The 21916-nt window shown below is 36.1% G+C and overlaps 1 protein-coding gene across 1 annotated transcript in view; it reads right to left on the bottom strand.

The window, feature by feature from the left end:
• The window catches only part of FRMD4B (FERM domain containing 4B), a 301185-nt gene that overhangs the window by 193067 nt on the left and 86202 nt on the right, over positions 1-21916 (bottom strand). The window contains exon 2 of the mRNA XM_036219480.1: positions 8084-8206. The gene's annotated coding sequence lies outside the window, so the exon portion shown is untranslated. The remainder of the gene's footprint in view (positions 1-8083; positions 8207-21916) is intronic.

Raw genomic sequence — 21916 nt, 5'->3', positions numbered from 1 at the left:
TGGTGGTAGTTTTGGAAAATCCCTAGAACTGTGTAAGCTTCCCAAATGAGTCTCAGGAAGCACTAACTCTTCATGATTTCCAAAGAAGTACTCTGTGGTAAAATAACTCCAGGAAACAATTTTATATTATATAGCATATGTTCATATATTATTTAGTATATTATACATATTATAATTCCTTTCTTGGCAATTCGTGGTATTTATTAGTATGTTAAGTCCCTAAGATGTTCTGTAGTAAAGAAATTACTCCTTTTAATTCATTATTTCCTATATTTATTTGAACATCAAAATGAAGTCTTTTTTTTTTAAATTAATCTAACACTTTGGGAGACATAAATCTTAGGAGGAAGGAAAGAATAAAAGGTCATGTTTTCTTTTTCCAATATGAAGATTTCCTTACCAGATATTTCCCCTAATAAAATCTCAAAAATTTGTATTTTTATGTAATAGCATTTTCTTGTATCATCTTCATGATTGACATTATTAAAAAGCCAGGTAAGTGTTAAAGAATAATTTCCAGCTTGAGATAAATCATTTACATATTTCAGGTCACAGGCGTCTTCTGAAGAAAAGTTAATAGTATTGCAATACACTCAAGATTTTCAGTTATAACTATCCAGCAGAAATTCAAGAAATGTTTGTACAATTTACAGACAGCTCTCCTGATACTAACGCTCTTCAGAGTTGGTAAAACATAGTGGCTCAGAGAGTCATGTTTCCAGTGTTTGGTGACAAGCTGTGCCTCTCACTAGCTGTGTGACATCAGCTGTATTACATAACCTCTCTGTGCGATGTCCTCATCTGTGAAATGGAAATGACAGTATTACCTAGTTCTGTTGAGGATTAAATTAGTTAATGTAAAGTATTAAAAGAGTGCCTGGCACTTAGCTAGTAATTTGTTGCTTCTTAATCTGCACTACTGAAGTCAGAAGTATGAAACATTTAAAAGGAATATTTTTTTTCCTTTTAAAAAATTGTACTTTTGTTTTAGGTCATAAGATTATTAAGAAATTTTGGCCAACTACCAATAAAATGTATTAGGGTGATATTTAAGCTATTAAGCCTTTGTATTTGGAAACATAGGAGTTTTTCCTTTCTTAATATATATTTTTTAAATTATAGTAAAATATACGTACGATAAAATGTTCAGTTTTAACTATTTTCAGTGTACAGTTCTGTCATTAAGTACATTTACATTGTTGGGTAATCATTATCACTATCCATTTCCAGACATTTTCATATTCCCAAAGTGAAACTCCGTATCACTAAACAGAAACTCCCCATTTTCTCTTTCAGCTCCTGGCAACCACTATTCTACTTTCTGTCTATGAATCTGACTATTCTAGGTACCTCATTTAAGTGTAATTGTACAATATTTGTCCTACTGTCTGGCTTATCTCATTTAGCGTCACATCTTCAAGATTCATCCATATTGTACCACGTGTCAGAATTTCATTCCTTTTTAAGGTTGAATAATATTTCATGTTGAATAATACGGTATGTTTATACCACATTTTGTTTATCCATTCATTCCTTGATGGACACTTGAGCTGTTTCCACCTTTGACCATTATGAAAAAAGCTGCTATGAGTATTGGTGTACAAATATGTGTTCGAATCTCTGCTTACAATTCTTTTAGGTATAGACCCAGAGGCAAAATTGCTGAATCATATAATGAGTCTATGTTTAATTTTTTTGAAGAATTCCCATGTTGCTTTTCCATAGCAGCTGCACCATTTTAAATTTCCACCACTAGTGTATGGGATTCCAATTTCTCCACAGCCTCACCAAACTGTGTGTGTGTGTGTGTGTGTGAGTGTGTGTGTGTGTGTGTGTGAGAGAGAGAGAGAGAGAGAGAGAGAGAGAGAGAGAGAGAGAGAGAGAGTCATTCAAATGAATGTGAAGTAGTATCTCATTGTGGTTTTGATATGCATTGCCCTAATGATTAGTGATGCTGAACATTTAACATTTTTTAATGGTTTTCAAGCAGATTTCCATAGGAAGAACACTTATGTTAATTCCTAGCACTTTTAACATTTAGATTCTCCTAAATTCATATGCATCCGTGATTAAAAAATCATTCCTTGCTTTGAAGGGAAAAAATCAAGTATTTGTTGCCTTTCTATTTATTTTAAAGAAACTGTTTAACAGTTAACTTTGAGTGGATGATGAGAGTTTATAATTTTCAATATCATAAAATATTTTTGACATTTGAATATTTTTACAAAAATCAGGCATTAATTTTGAAATTAAAAAATAATTTTAAAAATAAAATATTTCGAATAAGAGCCAACACTTTACGAGCTTAAGTAGAGTCTGGAAATTCAGCAGGAAATTCAGGTACCAGCAGAAGCACATCAAATTCTTCCATGTTCTGTGTTCTAAATGCTGGTCAAACTCTAAGTAACTATTTTAATCCTGTTACTCATACTTAATAACTGTCTATTAAATGCTTGTGAAGGTGTTTAAAATATTTGTGATTTCTTTTTAATTTATTATTATATTTTTTTCTTAAATGTATTGTAACCAGACTGTTTTATCCAAAAGTCTAGAAGCTACCCATTTTTCATGGACCTAAAAAAATATTCTAGAGTTAAAATACAAGCAAACAAACTTACTGGCTTTTAAATGTGAGAAGAAAACTACCTAATCTAAGGTAATAAACATTTAACTTACTATCTGCAAAAGTTAGCTTATTGTCAACTTCATTGGTCGATAAGTCATAGTATTCATTAAATTGCATGACGTTGTAATAAATTAAATGAGTTTCTTGTAATTAACAATTTTAAGAGCAAAATGATGTCTTTAAAAATGTATAGAGTTAGAAATTATTTTTAATGTGGGATACATGTACATTTTAATATGGTTGATATCACGTGGGGTAGGTGTCTGAATGAAAAATTCCTAGAGCTGACAAATATCTTTAAATGGGCCCCACTGTAATCATTTAAATTTAAACAAAATAAACACATCGAAAACTTCTGCTCTTTAAAAGACAATGTTGAAAAAAAGAAAAAACAAACTAGAGACTGGGAGAAAATATTTACAAAGTATACATCTGCTAAAGGACTTGTACCAGAATATTTTATAAAGAACTCTCAAAACTCAATACGAAAACAAACAAACCTCACCCGCACCCCCTCAAATTGCATGAAAGATTGAATCAGACAATTCACTGAGCAGCTATACAGATGGCAAGTAAGAACGTGGAAAGATATTCCACATCATTGGTCATTAGGGAAATGCAATTTAAAACCACAATGAATTACTACTATGTATCTATTAGGATGGATAAAATAGAAAAAGACTGATCATACCAAATATTGACAAGGATGTGGGGAGACAAGAACTTTCATTCAGTGCAGGTGGGGATGTAAAGTGGTACAACCACTTTAGAAAACGGCTTGGCAATTTCTACACCTACCATATGATTTGGCCATTTCACTCCTGGGTGAAAGAATTGAAAGCATATGTCCATACAAAAACTTAGTAGCATTATTCATAATAGTGAAAAAGTGGGAACAACTCAACTGTCCATCAAAGGTAAATGAATAAACAAACTAAGATTTATTCATATAATGGAACACAACTCAACAATAAAAAGGAATAACATACCATATATACTACAACATGAATGAATCTCGAAATAATTAGGCTGAGGAAAAGAAGTCAGGCAAAACAGAGTACATACTGTATAAAAATGCAAAATATTCATAGAGATGGAAAATAGATCAGTGGTTGTCATAATCAGACAAGAAGATTACATACTGTATGGTTCATTTATATGAAAAAATAGGAAATGCAAACTAATGTATAGTGATAGAAACAAGATCAGTGGTTACCTAGGTTAGGAGAGGGGCTGGGCAGGATAGAAGGGAGGGATTACAAAGGAACAGGAGAAAATTTGGGGGAATGATGGATGTTTTCACCATCTCTTTTTGTGTGTATGTGCTGCTTTTTAAAAATTATTTTACAGTTCTAATCAGATATAATCGATATAGAGTGACGTATGAGAGTTTAGGTGTATAGCCTGATTTGATTTACACAATCGTGAAATGATAACTGCAGTATGTTTAGTTAACATCTATCATCTCATATAGATACAAAAAAAAGAAAAAAAGAAAAAAAACAATATTTTCTCCTTGTGATGACCACTGTTAGGATTTACTCTCTCAACAACTTTTATATGTATCATACAGCAGTCATCACGTCTTCACCATTGTACATCACACTTCAAGTGCTTCTTTATCTTATAACTGGAGGTTTGTGCCTTTTGACCACCTTGATCTAACTCCCCTTCTAGTCCACCCACCCTCCCAACTGTTGGTAACCACAAATCTGATCTCCACGAGTTTTTTTTTTTTCAAGATTCTACATATAAGTGAGATCACATAGTATTTTTGTCTGACTTATTTCACTTAGCATAATGTCCTCAAAGTCCATTCATGTTATCCTAAATACCAAGATTCTTATTTTTTATGGCTGAATAATATTTCATTACATATATACCACAATATTTTTATCCATTCATTCATCAATGAACACCTAAGTTGTTTACATATTTTGGCTATTGTAAATAGTACTGCTACGAACATGGGGGTGCAGATATTTCTTCAACAAAGTGTTTTTGTTTCCCTTGGATATAGTCTCAGAAGTAGGATTACTCGGTCATATGGTAGTTCTATTTTTCATATTTTGAGAAATCTCTACACTGCTTTCCATAATGGCTGCACCAGTTTACATTCCCACCAATAGTGTATAAAAATTCTCTTTTCTCCATATAACAGATGCTATTATTAGCTTGATTATGGTGATCGTTTCATGGGTATACACATCAAAACTTATAAAATTACACAATTTAAATATGTGCAGCTTATTTTAGGTCAGTTATACCTCAATAATGCTATTAAGAAAAGTTCTTATTTGTAGTAATTCAACAATACACAGGTATATAAAAATAAATAAATAATCTTTTGTCTGGTACTATCAGGTAATCTCCCTGAGGTTACCAACATAAATAGCCTGGTGTACACATCTTTCCATACTTTATACAAATTTAGGATTACATTACAGGGTCTAAACTTTTTTATAAAAATGGATGACCCATTAAAATGGGTCCTTTTCTGCAACTTTATTAGAGTTTAAAAAAAAATCTCTTATTACACGTAAAAAATTCTAGGTGTTCTGATGTTGAGACTCATTTTTATAACCAACACGCCTTAAATACTTAACCAAAGAAAGGAATGTAAAACTACAAATAGAAACATTTTGCTTTGGAATAAATTACTAGATAGAGGAGTCAGTCTTCATTGAAGGAGGGGTAAGACCAAATTCTTTCTATATTCAGAGACTGTTTTTCCACAAGATGTAATTTAATCTAGAAAAGAAAAACTATCTTGTACTTAAAAGAAAACTATCTTGTACTTTAAACTGTAATTAAATACTCACTTTGGGTTAAACATTGAACAGGGAGGTTAGACATGAGCAAGTTCAACTGCAAACGAAGCTTTCAGAATTGTGTTGTTTGTACAAACTAGAAAATTATACCAACTCCAAAGTTTTAGTGCAGGTCAAATTAACTTAGAAAACCCTCTATTCAAAAAATTTAAAATACACGCTTACTGTGCATAATGCAAAAAATACACACGCATATAGGATAAAATTTTCTCTTTTCCTGTTCTATTTCTAATTCCATCTATCAGATATTACCATCATTAACAATTTGAAGGTATCTTTCCAGACTATGTGGTGTGCATAGATGTGCATGCATGTTTTGGGGCTTTTATTTATCTGTTCATTGGCGTTTTCTTTAAAGTTTTTTTAAAATTGTGGTAAAATGTATACATGACATGAAATCTGCAATTTTAAACATTTTTTATTCAGTGGTATTAAGTATACTCACAGTGTTGTGTAACAATAACCACCATTTATTTCCAAAAATTTTTCAACACTCCAAACAGTACTCATTAATCAGTAAGTCCCCATTCCTTACTCATTCCAGGTCCCAGTCATCTTCAATCTACTTTCTGTCTATATGAATGTGCCTATTTTAGATATTTACTGAGCTAAGGGGATGAAGTTGAAGAAAATGGGTCTTATAGATTACACCAAATAGTCTGAGATGGTCTGATTTCTATTCTACTTAACATCCTCAATAGGTTCTCGGAAATGCAACTTTAAGCAAAACGACATATAATGAAACCAATTTTACCATAAGCTAATGGATATAAACAAGAGTTAAGTTCCTACAGCATATTTCTAGTCACGAAAATAGTCTGAATAAAAAATAGTCTAAATAAAGACCCCAAACACTTCTAATGTTAACACTGAAGTAAGTGTGAGCTATACATACATTTAAGAAAGATGAATAAAAACAAGTAAGAGAATGATTTTCTAGTCTTATTATTCCAGTTCAGGGTGCTGGGTGGCTGGAGCCGATCCTGGAAGTTCGGGGTGCAAGGCAAGACCTACCCAGAAGGAGGCCTCTCCATCTCAGGGCCACTCACCCATACTCAATCAGATTGAGATAATGAAGGCATGCCAACTAACCTAAGTGTACATCATTGGGATGTGGGAGGAAACAAGAGTCCTTGGAGAAAACCAGGCAGTCATGGGTTTGGGGAGAACATGCAAACTCCACACAGACAGTGTTCCTGCTGGGAATCAAAAATTTTTCTTATCATGGTTATAATGGAAAGATGTTGAATAAAATGCCATTGTTCGAGGGCCTGCTGTAATTTAAGAAGATCCCTTATCATTTAAGTCTATATTCCCCACTACTCTCAAAGTACCTAAATCAGTAAGAGTTTGAGAAACACAGTGTGCCCCACTGTAAGTTTCTTGTATCTCTGCCCGGTGCCCATCAGTTCCTGTGATAGCTGCTTGGACAGTGAAAGTATGCCCAGGGTTAGAAATATTACCCTCCACTTAACCAGAATCTTTTGGCTTACCCACCCATCCCATCTCAAAACTCAAACAACTGAAATTTCCATCCTGAAAGTATATTTTATTTCAATCAATAATAAAATCAATGAACAATTACTGAGCACTTTTTATACTTGTATATATTAACTCATTTCATCTATTCAAAAACTCCATGAGGTAGGTACTAATATTCCTCACATTTTACATATGAGGAAACTGAGGCAAAGGAAAATTAATCATTTTGACCACAGTCACACAATGGTAAGTGATAAAACAAGAATTTCCAGAGTCTATGTCCTGCTATGTGACACTCCTCTCTAGCAGGGACTAGCTTGCAGAAATTGCAATCCTACTATTTGTTTTACTCAAAGAAGCATTTTGAAAAAATTGTGTAAATGATGTTATACAAGTCTCTGACTTATGCGCAATTCATACTTCAGTATGTTATGCCCTTCAAGCCACCTTTACCTATAAAATGTGAGCTTCTGAGGTCAGCTAATGAAGAACATCTTCAGATATCATATGGTAATGCTGCCTACAGGCCCAGCAGTTTGATTTCTGTCGCATTTCGATCATTATTGCAAGCCTTGGGTAACCATTGGAATATTAGATTCCTCCTCCTTTATTATATTCTAAAAATCAGTGGAAAAGAGAAAAGGTAACCCAAAGTATCAATATTTAAGATAAAAAGCACACCTTTACTATGACTAAGCTAAGGAAGGAAATCATTGCATATATAAAAATAATCAGCCTTTAGCTTTGCTCAATTATCTACAAGACTTAAGCTGGTCAAGTGTTTAACTACAAATAAAAATAAAATAATTTTACAAATGTGTATAAAATAGAAACACAGGAAATGTGTTTATGCACAGTATAGTTAGTACATTGTTTGCTCTCTGAGAAGATAACTCCTTTATAAAATGTAAAGTCTGTTATTCACCTTTTGGGCATTTTGCTTTTATTTGCGAGTAGAGGATTAACTGTATTTACTAATTTTCTTCCTCATTGCCGGTAACACAAATATTTTGATGGCAGTTCATATCATGTCCTATCCTATCACCACCTGACAAGTCAAAATACATTGACACATAAACATACATAAACATACTTTCCTCTTCTAATATATCAAAGTTCAGCATTCATAGAGCTGTCCACTTACCTTTAACTAGTAAGTGTTTTGCCTTCCTTTGTTTTCACTGTAATAATCTTCGGATTTTGTTTGCCATGACAGATGTCATCTTTTTCTTTCACACATTCTTTCTTCTGGATTTCTCATCAAAGCCTGTAACACAGAAGACAGAAATTCCTTCATTTCTATAGGGACATAGAAAAGAATTAGAACTCTCAAGCCAGTGACATTTCTAATTTCCCCAGGGCTGGCTATAGTTTAATTACAGTTTTAAACATTCATCTAATTAGATGAGATTTGGAATAGAGCTATCTCGAAATACAGACAAAATTGAGGCTATTCTCCTTAACAACTAAACATTTGGTACTGCTTTGGCTTCTTACATAATGTATTTCATTGAATACGTCTACTGTCTCTGTAGGAAGAGATTCTGAAGTGCTAAAAGTTAGCTACAGGCAGTCATAAAATCAGGGCTGCCAAAGTGGGAGAAATCAATAAAACATCACCTCAAAATATGTATTTCAGAATGATTGAAGCCAGGATGGCACTCTCAAATCTTGTTTTTAATAGATGTCAGTTGTGGAAAGATCAAAATGCATGTCGTGAATACTGATGAAATTTACTGTACTGCTCCATAACATACTCATTTATACACATTTATGATTCTCACTAAAAAAAAAAAAAAAAGAAAAAAAGAAACAGCTTTGTCCCAGGAGCTCTTCTTAAGCTGGGAGGAGCACAACTCCCTTGTCCACTGTGGGCCCAGACAGTTTCATACACACCAGTGTGTAAAAACTGGACAAAAAATGGGCAGAATCAGCAGAAGTGGTATGCATTGTTCTGCCATGTGATTAAATGAAACTCTACTGTCGCACCTTCCCCTTCCCATCTGAGTCTCAACTCTTCCTAGATGTGGATGCAGGCATGAGGTGAAAGCTGGCGGTGGGAAGCAGAAAGAATTCAGTATGATTGTTCACAGGCACCTTCGTCCCCTCTCTCCTTACTGATGCCATGTGACAAATCCATTTTTTAAACAATAGAAACTAAATATTCAGGGAGCTCAACTACAATGAGAGCATGGTAGGTCAGAAATTTCTTGTAGGCAATAATTTTTGGTAGGCTCTTAAAGTTAATAAGAGGCTCATTTTATGTTAGGTATTTTAAATTAAACATTAAAATGTTAACAGAATTAAATGTAAATACTGAATTCTAATGTTAACAGAGTGTAGTTATGAGGATGGTGTTATTGGGTACCACTAAATCAAAATGAAAACCTCTCATATCCAGTCATCCCCTTAATTCCATGACTTTTAGATAAAACAACATGAAATAAACACATTTCCTGATTGCCTAGAAAAGTTACTGCATATTGAGTGCCCACTATAAACCATAAAGTATCCCAGGCACATCACTTATATTGCTGATAATGCTTTTGGAAACTCTGAAAATAATATAGGTATTATTATATCATGAAGATGAGGAAACTGAGTCAGAGAAATGCGATACTTTGTCTAAGGTTACCCAAAGCTAGTCTTATTTTCTGATTCTGTGGCCCCATGCACAATGACTTCCTGCTTGTGATAAGCAGCACTATAAACCAAGGAATGGGAAAACCTCAGAGCCCAGCAATAGAAATAGAATGGAGAGTATTTGGAAGGAGACTAAAGAAAGGAAGAGAGGAAAGATGAGCTAAGAGCATTATGAGAATATATTCTACAATGACTCTGAACATGCATGAGGGATATGTCTTAAGATCTTTGAACACACCAAATATGCTAATGCAATTGGAGCATATATAACTTCATCCATAAAATTGTGTGAAAGATACTGGTGATATTAGGTACCTGAGGTGGGCAAAGTTGTTCAAGTTGTTAATGAGTTAGGGTGGGTGAGTTATGATTTCCCACTGTATCAGTTTGCTCAGGCTGCCATAACAAAATACCACAGATTGAGTGAATTAAACAACAGACATTTATTTTCTCACAACTCTGGACACTGGAAGTTCAAGATCAAGGTGGTGGGCTGGGTTCATTTCTCCTAAGCCTGGCTCCTTGGCTTGCAGATGGCTGCCCTCCTCTTACTGTCTCTTTACATAGTCTTTTCTCTGTGTGTGCATATCCTTGGTGTCTTTTTTGTGTCCAAATTTCCTCTTTGTATAATAATCATCAGTTGGATTACATCAGGGCCCACACTAATGGCCTCATTTTAACTTAATCACCCTTCAAAGGCCCTCTCTTTATTTATAGTCACACATTCTAAGGTACTAGAGGTTAGAGCTTCAATATATGAATTTTGGGAGAACACGATTCAGCCCATAATATCCACCAACCAAGTAGTTCTGGTAGTTCTGGTGTGCCACAGCAAAGAAAATCCAGGCACTAGAAAAGTGACAATCCTCTATATGTCATGAACCTTCAGTGTCACTCATGAAGAGTCGAAGCCCACTAGTATCTGAATGAAGGAATCTAAGACTCGATTATAGATTTTAGGGTTTTTTTTTAATTTATTTTTTAAAGGAGGGAAGGGCCATAATTAAATAAACCTTATTCACAATGGTTTAAACCAGAGGTCAGAAAACTGTCTGCGAATCAAATATAGCTTGCTGCTTGTAAATAAAGTTTTATTGGTACAGAGCCAATGTCCATTCATTGTGAGATTGTTTATGGTTGCTAATAAGGTACAACTGAATAGTTGAATAGTTATGACAAAGACACAGGGCCCGAAGTATTTACTTTCTAGCCCTTCAAAATAACAGTTTGCCAACTTCTGATTTAAACTATGTTAATCTGGTTTCTTTTATTGTAGGACTTCTTAGGGTCTTAAAAACGTATATTGTTCAAACTTAGGGGGAGGATATATAGTTACGTTGCAGATTACTTGGGAAGGAGTTTTTAATGTCAGCTTAAACTGACACCATACAGGTCAAAATTAACACTGAAAATCCCATAAGGAAAGTGTCATGGTAGAGCCCACCACCCCATGTCATTTTCAATATGGCCATTATTTCCTTCAAAGTTCAACAGATAAAATTTTCTTTGAGCAATTCTATGAAAGAATTGGCTTTGTTTATGAGCCATTCATATAAAAAGATGTATATTTTTAAATGACTGAATCACTCACTCCGCTTGAAGAAACTGAGAACAAGCAAGGAGTGGGAGATTCAGGATAGCATCTCACACTCACTTATCGAATCTGCCAAAGTTAAATAGGCATTTGATCTGACTTTGCTGGAGTTTGCATTGCTTCTCAATTTATTTAACCACAGATCCTCCCTTTCCCATCCCTCTCCACTTCGAAGGAGCCTTAATAGGACTTACGTTCCATGCAAAACATTTTTGGAAAATGCTGAAATACTAAAAAGCATAAGTCCTCTGGAGCAATCAGAAGACATGAACAATGTTTTCTTAACACATTACCAAAGAAGTTTAGGACAAAGGCACAATGAAACACCACTTTACACTCATTAGGTTAGTTGCTATTTAAAAAATGGAAAATACAAGTGCTGGTAAAAATGTGGGAAAACTAGAACCCTTGTACCTTGCTCATAGGAATGTAAAATGGTGTAGCCACTGTAAAATGTTCAGCAGTACCTTAAAAAGTTAAACACAAAATTATGACATGATCTAGCAATTCCACTTCTGGGTATATACTCCAAAGAATTAAAAGCAGGAAAACAAACCGATACTTGTATGATCATGATCATTGCTGCATTATGTATTATATTGTTCACATTAGCCAAAAAGTGGAAACAACCCAAGTATCCATCGACAAATGAATAGATAAACAAAATGTAGCATATACATACAGTGGAATAGTATTTGTTCTTAAAAAGAATTAAATTCTGATATATGCAGCATTATGGTCAAATCCTTTTGAGTTCAAAGCAGTGCTAGCAAGGATGCTGGTGCCTGCACTTGGCACCTCTGAGCTAAACTCTGCTTCCAGCCCTGTCTAGCACTGCCCCTGCCCCCACGCTTGTCTCCACTCACCCCATCCACTCTCTATGTGGCAGTCCAAGTGGGGGCAAAAATACAACAATATACAATGGATACTGTTGACATGCCCATCACTCAAAACGAACAAATGTTATTTTCATATTTATTTCACATTCCGCTTTTTATTCTTAAGAGAGCCACAAAGAATTTAAATCCTCCATGTTAATGTTACTTTCTCCAGTCCAACTATTCCTTTCTCTTCAGAGACAAATACTATTATGAATTTAGTGGATAAGAAGTTCATGAATGTGTGTGTAGGTATCCAAAACAATATATCCTATAGTCTACAGTCCTGTGGTCTTTAAACTTTTTGTAAGTGTCATCATGTTGTATATTATTACATGGTATTCAACATTGCTTCTGAGATATTTTAATTTTGCTCCATATAGATCTAGATAACTATCACACAGTGCTCTATCACATGGCCACATGGCCACATCACAGTTTGATTTTCTGTTCCTGGACTTAGGGCTATTTGGGTGGTATCCAATTTTTGGTCATAACAAAGGATGCTCCAGTGCACACCCTTCAGTTCTCCTTCCATTCAGCTGCAGAGGTTGTCCGGGAACGACCTGCACATTACTGTGTGGCAGCAGTGTCTGTGCATGTGCAGGATTTTCTCCTGGTGGGTCTCACCTGGGGCAGTTCAGCTGACCTAGGGGGTATTTTAAACATGGGAGAGTGTTTTTGTGAGTTGGGGGTGGAGTGGGGCAGAAATGCTAAATTTTCCACAATGCATAAAAGTCCTGACTGACAAAAATTTGTCCTCCCCAAAATATCAAGAGTTTCCTTCACGAAACACTGTTGACGACTGTCTTTGGTAGAATCCCTGTGTTGTAGAACATGTACATGTTCGAGTCTAACTAGGAATGACAACTTGCTCTCCCAAGTGCTTATTTATCTTGGTTCCTTGCCAAGTCTCACTGTCAGCCTTTTGAATTTCTGCTACCCAGATAGGCATAAAATTCTATCTTGTGATTTTAAACTTGCATTTCCTGATTTTATTAGTGATATGGAAAAAACACTTTCATATTATTATTGCTCATTCCTGTCTCCCTCTCACAAAGTGCCTGCCCATTTTTCTATTGGGTAGTTTGAATTTTGCTTATTGATTTATAGGATTTCATTAGAAAGTCTAGAAACGTAGCTTTTGTTAATTATTTGGGGTTGCAAATATCTTCTATCAGTTTGTTGCTTGCCTTTAATTTTATGGTGCTATTTTGTGCAAAAATTATACATTTTGGCATAGTGAAATTCATCAACCTTGTCGTTCGTGAGTGTGATTTTTGTGTCTCTAGCCTATAAAAATATTTACTTTAGCCTAAGAGCATGAAGATATCCTCTTCTTTCTCTCTCTAAAGATTTAAAAGTTTTACATTTTAAAACTTACTCTAAGATTCTACACAATTTTGAGTGCTGAAGTTACTTTTTAAAAAATCCCAAATTTGAAATATCAACTCATCCCTTCCTGAATGTAGCCCTCCTGTTTCTGTTACATTTAGAATGAAATCCAAAATCCTTATTATGGCATGATTACAGTACATAGCTTGGCCTTGTCTTCCTCCTGAACTTTATCTTGCATCTTCTGTCAGTCATTAAGCTTTAGCCACACTGGTTTTTCATATGTACCCCAAGCACATCATGGTAATTCTACCTCCAAACCCTTGTCTTTGCTGCTTCTTTTTCTGGAAACTTGTTCCCCAGATATGCATGTGGCTGGTTTCTTCTTGCCATTAGGGGCTCACATCAAATGTCATCTCTCCAGGACCCAAGGGAGAATGACCCTCCAATCATTCATAATGACATAGCTCCTTTATTTCTTTATGGCACTTGTCACCACTTGAAATTATCTTGTTTAACTCTTTATTAGTGTTTCCCCATAACAGACTACAAGCTCTACAAAATCAGGGCCACTGCTGTCTTGTTCTGTCCTGTGTCCTCAGCACCTCAAACAGTTCCTGGCACACACTAAATGTTCAGTGAATATTTGTTAAATGAATGAGTGAATTAATAAATTAATGAACTTAGTTCTTCTATGTCCTCTTATTTTAGCAAAAAAATATTCCTTTTCTCCCACTGGCCACACACACACCAGCAAATGAATAATATTAAGTAGACCTTTTTAGTCTCTCAAAGAAATAACTTCAGGAATACTTACAAAAAAAAAAAAATTCTAAACACAGCTATGTTCTGCATATCCAGGTTTCTAAATTGCTTAGAAGAGTGAAAGCCCCACTCTCCCATTCACCCCATTTCTACTCCCAAGAAATAACCATTAACAGTTTCTTCGCATGGAGCCAGAAACTTTTTATCCACTCCCCTATTTCTCTCTCTCTCTCTCTCTCTCTCTCTGTTTCTTTTTTCTTTCTTTCTTTCTCTCTTTCTCTCTTTCTCTCTTTCTCTCTTTCTCTCTTTCTCTCTTTCTCTCTTCCTCTCTTCCTCCCTTCCTCCCTTCCTCCCTTCCTCCCTTTCTTCCTTTCTTCCTTTCTTCATTTTTATCCATTTCTATCTATCATCTATCATCTTATATCCATCTATCATAGATTAAACAATTTGAATGATTGAATATAGGAAGTTTTATTCTTATTGATAAAGTATCATTTTTCATTAGATCTGAATTTGTTAATAAGGTAGCTTCTCACTCTCACCTCTAGAGGTTTTGATGCCATAAACATGAGGTGAGTGAGGCCCAGAAGTCTTCATTTTCAGCAAACAGCCTAGATGATTATGATGTAGATGATCCAAAAACCATTCCTTGAGAAATGTTCACCTAGGTCAAAGCAATTTAATGCTATCCTTATTTAAGACCATGCAGCCTCCTTAATGTCAAGGGGCATATAGAGCTATGTGAATGGCCAGTGACAAGCTATGTCACATCTCTTTGCTCAAAAAGAAGGTGCAGCAGATCTTGCCTTCGCTGAGATCCCAAGAATATGACATGCTTATGAAGCCACATAACAATCAGAGAAACATCAAAACTAGTAGTGAGGAAACCTGAGTTCTAACTCCATACTGTCCTGCACCTCAGTTTCTTCATATGCAAAATGGGACGTTTAACCAGATAATTCAACAAGCCCCTTGTGCTCTAACATTTTATGAGAAACTTCAACATCTCATGGATTTGTGACTGGGCTATAGCTGATTTTTATCCTGTACTTTCCAATTTTCTAGGATGAGCTTATATTATTTTTATAATAGAAAAAAATACAAAGCATCTTTAAAAAATGTTCTCATTGTTACTCAAATAGGATTTTCACAAGCTAAGATGCTTCTATTCCAGTACTAAGTTCACTACTCTACTCTTCATGAATATAAAGAAACAACAAAAACTCAACATACTTAGGTCAAAGCATTAGCCATCCTTATTTGTTTGAAAGAAATTTAAAATTTGCTTTAATAAGCAAAATTGAATCTATGATGCTATACAAAATGGTAAACATGGAACTAAATAACTCAAAGATCTAATCTCAGATAAAATCTCAAACTAAATGGAGAAATTAACAATATTTAATATCTTGTTTTGTTTTGTTTTTTAGACTTCTGGATTCCGACATTTCTGACAAAGTAATTTTCAAACCATAATTAACAACAAAAAAAGGCAACTTTCCAAAACGTCTCACAGAGCAAAGTAAACTTATCAGAGCCTTTCTGTTGCAGTAAGCATGTTGCCAACAGGGACATATTAGCAGTAAACAAAGCCAGAAAGGGTTTGTATCTTGCTCTGAACTGGTGTCTGCTGAAAATGGCTTCAGAGAAATTAGGTTGAAGGTGATGATATTTCCAACATCACTTATTAGCATGTCTGGAGATTCATAGAAGGGAGATGATAGGGTCTTTACAACCAGAGTTTCTGTCATGAGATATTTACAAATACTTACTGTTATTCTAGGCTTCAGAATAATTTGATCATTGTTCTTTCTAACAGAGAACGAAGGATGTAGACATCCTTACCATTCACTCCAGGTGGTCTCCTAAGAAAGACTCTCACCACTTCTTGGCTGCCATAAAACTATGTATTCTTTCCCCTCATGGCCCCACTTCCCATTCATCAGACACACCTAGAAGTACTATCCCTAAAACATGTTCTCATGTCCTTATTTCCAATCCCATTATCCTAGTCCGAGCCACTATCATCGTTCTCTAAGACTACTCTAGTAACCTTCTTTTCCTATTTTTTTATTTTTCAATCTGAGTTAACAATCGATATTATTTTATATTAGTTTCAGGTATACAGCATAGTGGTTAGACATTTGTATCACGCTACTTAGTTATTACAGTATTATGATTATATTCCCTATGATGTACTATACATGCCTGTGATTATTTTGTAACCATTTTTTACTTCTTAATCCCTTCACCTTTTTCACCTATAACTCCATGTCCCCTCCCATGTAGCAATGATCAGTTCGTTCTCTGCATCTAAGGGTCTGTTTCTGATTTTTCGTTATTCGTTTATTTTGTTCTTAAGATTCCACATATAAGTGAGATTACATGGTATGTGTTTTTCTCTGATTTATTTCACTTAGCATAACACCCTCTGGGTATGTCCATGCTGTCACAAACAGTAAGATTTTATTTTTTCATGGTGAGTAAAATTCCGTTATATATATGTACCACCTCTTCTTTATCCAGTTGTCTATTAATGGGTCCTTAGGCTGCTTCCATATTTTGGCTATTGTAAATAGTACTGCAGTGAACATAAGGGTGCCTAGATCTTTTCAAATTAGTGTTTTGGATTTCTTTGGATAAATACTCAAAAGTGGAAGTGCTGGGTCATAAGGTAGTTTTATTTTTAATTTTTGAGAAACCTACAAACTGTTTTCTGTAGTGGCTATACTAATTTGCAATCCTACCAACGGTGCATGAAGTTTCTCTTTTCTCCACATCCTTGCAAAAACTCATTTTTTTTTTTGATTTCTTGATGATACTCATTCTGATAGGTGTGAAGCGATATTGTGGTTTCAATTTACATTTCTCTGAAAATGGTTTTGAACATTGAACATCTTTTTATATGTCTATTGGCCATATGTATATCTTCGTTGGAGAAATGTCTGTCTATTCAGTTCCTTTGCCCATTTTTTTAAGTGAATTGCTCATTTTATCGGTGGTGAGTTGCATGAGATTTTATATATGTATGTATGTATGTATGTATGTATGTATACACACACACATACATCTATCATTTGGCAAATATCTCCTTTCATTCTGTAGGTTGTTTTTTGTTTTGTTGATAGTTTCCTTTGCTAAGCAAAAACTTTTTAGTTTAATGTAGGCTCAACTGTCTATTTTTTTTTCTTTTGTTTCCCTTGCCTAAGGAGATATATCAGAAAACATTACTTTACTAAGAGCAAAGTCAGATAGTCTACTGCCTATGTTTTCTTCTAGGAGTTTTACAGTTTCAGGTCTGATATTCAAGTCTAATCCATTTTTAGTTTCCTCTTGTATTAGCGTAAGAAAGTGGTCCAGTTTCATTTTTATTGTTCTGCATGTATCCATTCAGTTTTCCCAACACCATTTACTGAATAGATGTTCTTTACCCCACTGTATATTCTTGCCTCTTTTGTCATAGATTAAGTGACCATATAGGCACGGGTTTATTTTTGGGCTCTCTATTATGTTTCATTCATCTATGTGTCTGTTTTTATGTCTGGACTATGCTGTTTTGATTACTGTAGCCTTGTAGTATAGCTTGAAAACAGGCAGCATGATACCTACGATTTTGTTCTTTCTCAAGATCACCATGGTTATTCAGGGTCATTTATGATTCCATATAAATTTAAAGGTTATTTGTTCTAATTCTGTGAAAAACATTATTGGTATTTTGATAGGGATTGAATTGAATCTATAGGTTACTTTAAGTATTATGGACATTTTAATATTGTTAATTCTTCCTATATGAGCATGGTATGTGCTTTCATTTATTTCTTCTTCAATTTCTTTCTTCAGTGTCTTATGATTTTTGGAGTATAAGTCTTTTACCTCCTTAAAATTTTTCCTAGTATTTTATTTTTTCGATGTAATCATGACTGAGATTGTTATCTTAATTTCTCTTTCTGATAGTTCAATATTGGTGTGTAAAAATACAACCAATTTCTGAATGTTAATTTTTTATCCTGCTACTTTACTGAATTCATTTATCAGTGATAACAGGTTTTTGTTGTTGTTGTTGTTGTTTTGCTGGAATCTTTAGGGTTCTCTCTCTGTATATAGTATCATGTTATCTGCAAATAATGAGGTTTACTTTTTCCATTCCAACTTGGATGGCTTTTATTTCTTTTTCTTTCTTTTTTCTTTCTTTCTTTTTCCTTCCTTCCTTCCTTCCTTCCTTCCTTCCTTCCTTCCTTCCTTCCTTCCTTCCTTCCTTCCTTCCTTCCTTCTTTCTTTCTTTTTGTCTGAGCTGTGACTAAGACTTCCAATACTATGCTGAATAAAACTGGTAAAAGTGGACACCCTTGTCTTGTTCTTGATCTTAAGGAAAATGCTTTTAGCTTTTCCTCAGTATGATGTTAGCTGTGGGTGTGTAATATATGGCCTTCATTATGTTGAGGTATATTTCTTCAGGTCCCAATATGCTGAGAGTTTTTATAAATGGATGCCAGACTTTGTCGAACACTTTTTCTGCATCTGTTGATATGATCATAGGAATTTAATTTTTCATTTTTTTAATGTGGTATATCAGATTAATTGCTTGCAGATATTGAACCAACCTTGCCTCCCAGGATAAATCCAAGTTGCTCATGGTGTATGATCTTTTTAATGTATTGCTGAATTCAGTTTGCTAATATTCTGTTGAAGAGTTTTGTGTCGATATTCAACTGGGATATCAACCCATAATTCATTTATTTGTTTGTTTGTTTGTTTGTTTATTGAGTCTGTCTGATTTTGAATTCAGGGTAAGGCTGGCCTTGTAAAATGAGCTTAAGAGGCTTCCTTCCTCTTGAATTTTTTATAATAGTTTGAGAAAAACAGATGTTAATTCTTCTTTGAATGTTTGGTAATATTCACTTGTGAATCCATCCCATTCAGGACTTTTATTTATTGGGAGATTTTGATTGCTGATTCGATTTTGTTAGGAGTAATAGGTCTGTTCAGATTTCTGTTTCTTCTTGATATGTATGTTTCTAGGGGAAGTTATCGATTTCTTCCAGGTTGTCCAATTTCAGTTTGTGTGTGTCTTTTGATCTGAGCTGGGTCTCTTATAGACAGTATATGTATGGGTCTCATTTTCTTATTCATTCAGCTACCTTATATCTCTTGATTGAAGAACTTAATTCATTTACATTTACATTTAAAGTGATTATTAATAGGTACATAGTTATCGTCATTTTATTTTTCATACTTATATTGCCCCCTTCTTTTTAAAGAAGCCCCTTTAACATTTATTGTAAATACTGGCTTGGTGGTGATGAATTCCTTTAGCTTTTTCCTGTCTGAGAAACTCTATCTCATCTTCAATATTAATGGCTAGCATTACTAGGTAGAGTAGTCTTGGATGTAGATCATTGCTTTTTCATCACTTTGAATATTGCATGTCAGTCCCTTCTGGCTTGCAAAGTTTCTGTTGAGAAATTAGCTGACGGTCTTACGGCAGCTCCTTTGTAAATAACTAGCTGCCTTTCTCTTGTTGCTCGTAGGACTGTCTCTTTGTCTTTAACCTTTGCCATTTAAATATGATGTGCCTTGGTATGGGCTTGTTTGGGTTTATCTTGTCTGGGACTCCCTGCACTTCCTGCATTTGTATATCTATTTCCTTTACCATGTTGGAGAAGTTTTCAGTCATTTCTTAAAATAGGTTTTCAATTCTTTGCTCTCTCTCTATTCTGTTTCTAGTACCCCTATCATGCAAATATTGTTACTCTTGATGTTGCCTCAGAGGACCCTTAAACTATCCTCATTTTAATAAAATTATTTTTTTTCCTTTTAACTGTTTTGATTGGGTGAGCTGCATGCTCCAGGAGTGTCTCTTGTGTGGATTGTGTGTGCCCTCCTGTTGTAGTTGAGCTTTGGTTGCTGTTGGCACATTAGTGGGTAGGACCGACTCTCAGGCTGACTGGCTATGAGGATTGGCCACACCCACAGCATATGAGCTGCTATGTGGGGGCTGACCCCACAGATTGGGATTTGCTACGGGGGGCTTAAGTACCTGTTGAGATCACCTTTTGTATGTGCCACTTGTAGGACTAATCAGGTAGTGATCTATTATGGTCTAAAGCTGGCCCCTGTATACGCTAGTTCTGGTGCTCCTTCGAAGAGGCTCTCATAACAGGCCAAGGCCAGTTGCTGCCAGTGACTACCCCAGGCCTACCTTGTAGGAGCTACAAAGTGATTCGCTGTTAGTTGCTGCCTATGCTGGACCTGAAGCCAAGTGGGAGAGGCCAAACAGTGAACCAAGATTGGCTGTCACCAGTATCAGGCCTGGGGTAACTCAACAAAAGGTCCAGGGCATCCCAAAGCCTGAAGCTTCCTGCCCGCTGCCCATAAGGCTCAGCTGCTGACAGGGCCTTGGGCAGTATGTGACTTGGGGGAGGCAGGGTCAGGGAGTCACTCACCAGGGTGGAACAAATGGTGTTTACCAAGTTAATGCAGATTCAGGTTTGGTCCCAGTGCTGAGCCTGGGGCTATTCACAAAAGTCTCAGCACACTGAGGTTAGCTACTGCCCATATCAGGCCCACAGACCCCTGATATTTGTCCAAGAAAGACTGTAGCTCAGACCCAGATTAGTTGCCTGCCACGATAAGTGTCTGGTGGTACACGAGCTGAGGCCTCTCCTGTTTGCTACTGAAAGAGACTCCTGCTGTGTGTGGGGCAGAGCTGGTTGCCAAGCCACCGAAAGTGCCTCCAGCAGTGGGCAAGTTGAGTGCGGTCAGGTCCCAGGGAGTCACCAGGGTGGTGCAAATGGTGTTCACCAGGTTAATGCAAATTCTGGTTTAGTGCTAGTGATAAGCCTAGAGCCACTCCTCAAAATGTCTAGAGTACACTGACGCCGGCCAGCTGCTGCCTATCTTGGGTCTGCAGATCCCCAAGGTTGTCCAAGAGACCTCGGCGTGGGCTCAGGCTGGTTGCCTGCCACCGAAAGTTTCTCCAGGGGTGACTTAGATGAGGGGTGGGGATTCCAGGGAGTCATCAAGGTGGAGAGAGCAGAGTTAACCAGGCCAATACAGATTCAAATTTGGCCATGTGACGGGGGGACCTCAACAAAGGAAAGATGGTACCTGCCTGTAGGCTGCACAGGAGGAGGGCTCAACACAGGAATAATGGCAGCTGTGACTCTAGTCCTCACCTTGAAGCTACACAACTCAGTCTTTCTCGGTATGTCTGTGGTGCTTCTCGAGTTGCTGTTCCTCTGTCAGAACCTGGGGTGAGTGCCTGCAAGCAAGTGAATCTGTGCATTGGCCCTTTAAGAGGATATCTGGGCTTCCAGCAGCCCTTTGTCTCACCTAGCAGGGTCAAACCCCTGCTGGTTTTCACAGCCAGATTTTGTGGGGACTCCTTTTCCTGGCACTGGAACCCTGAGCTACAGAGCCTGGTGTGGGGGCTGGGTCCCCTCACTCCTCCGGGGAGACCTCTGTAGCCAAGCCCTCCCTCCTGATGCTCAACTGCCACATGTGTGTGGGGCCAGCCCATTTCGCATCTTTGCCTTTCATACCAGTCTCTATATGGCCTCTTCTTTGTATTCTTGGTTATAGGAGATCTATTCAGCTAATCTTCAGATGGTTCTCCAGGTTGTTCTATAATTTAGTTGTAATTTTAATGTGGTTATAGGAGGAGGCAAGCATAGCATTTATCTACTCCACCATCTTGCCTGGAACTCCAGTAGCCTTCTTACTAATTTCTCCACTTGACCCCTAAAACAATCCCTTATTCGCA

The sequence above is a fragment of the Rousettus aegyptiacus genome, unplaced genomic scaffold (genome assembly GCF_014176215.1).
Source record: "Rousettus aegyptiacus isolate mRouAeg1 unplaced genomic scaffold, mRouAeg1.p scaffold_m13_p_4, whole genome shotgun sequence".
Classification (NCBI taxonomy): Eukaryota; Metazoa; Chordata; class Mammalia; order Chiroptera; family Pteropodidae; genus Rousettus; species Rousettus aegyptiacus.
Note: the sequence above shows the minus strand (reverse complement) of the source record. Positions and strands in the feature narration are given on the sequence as shown.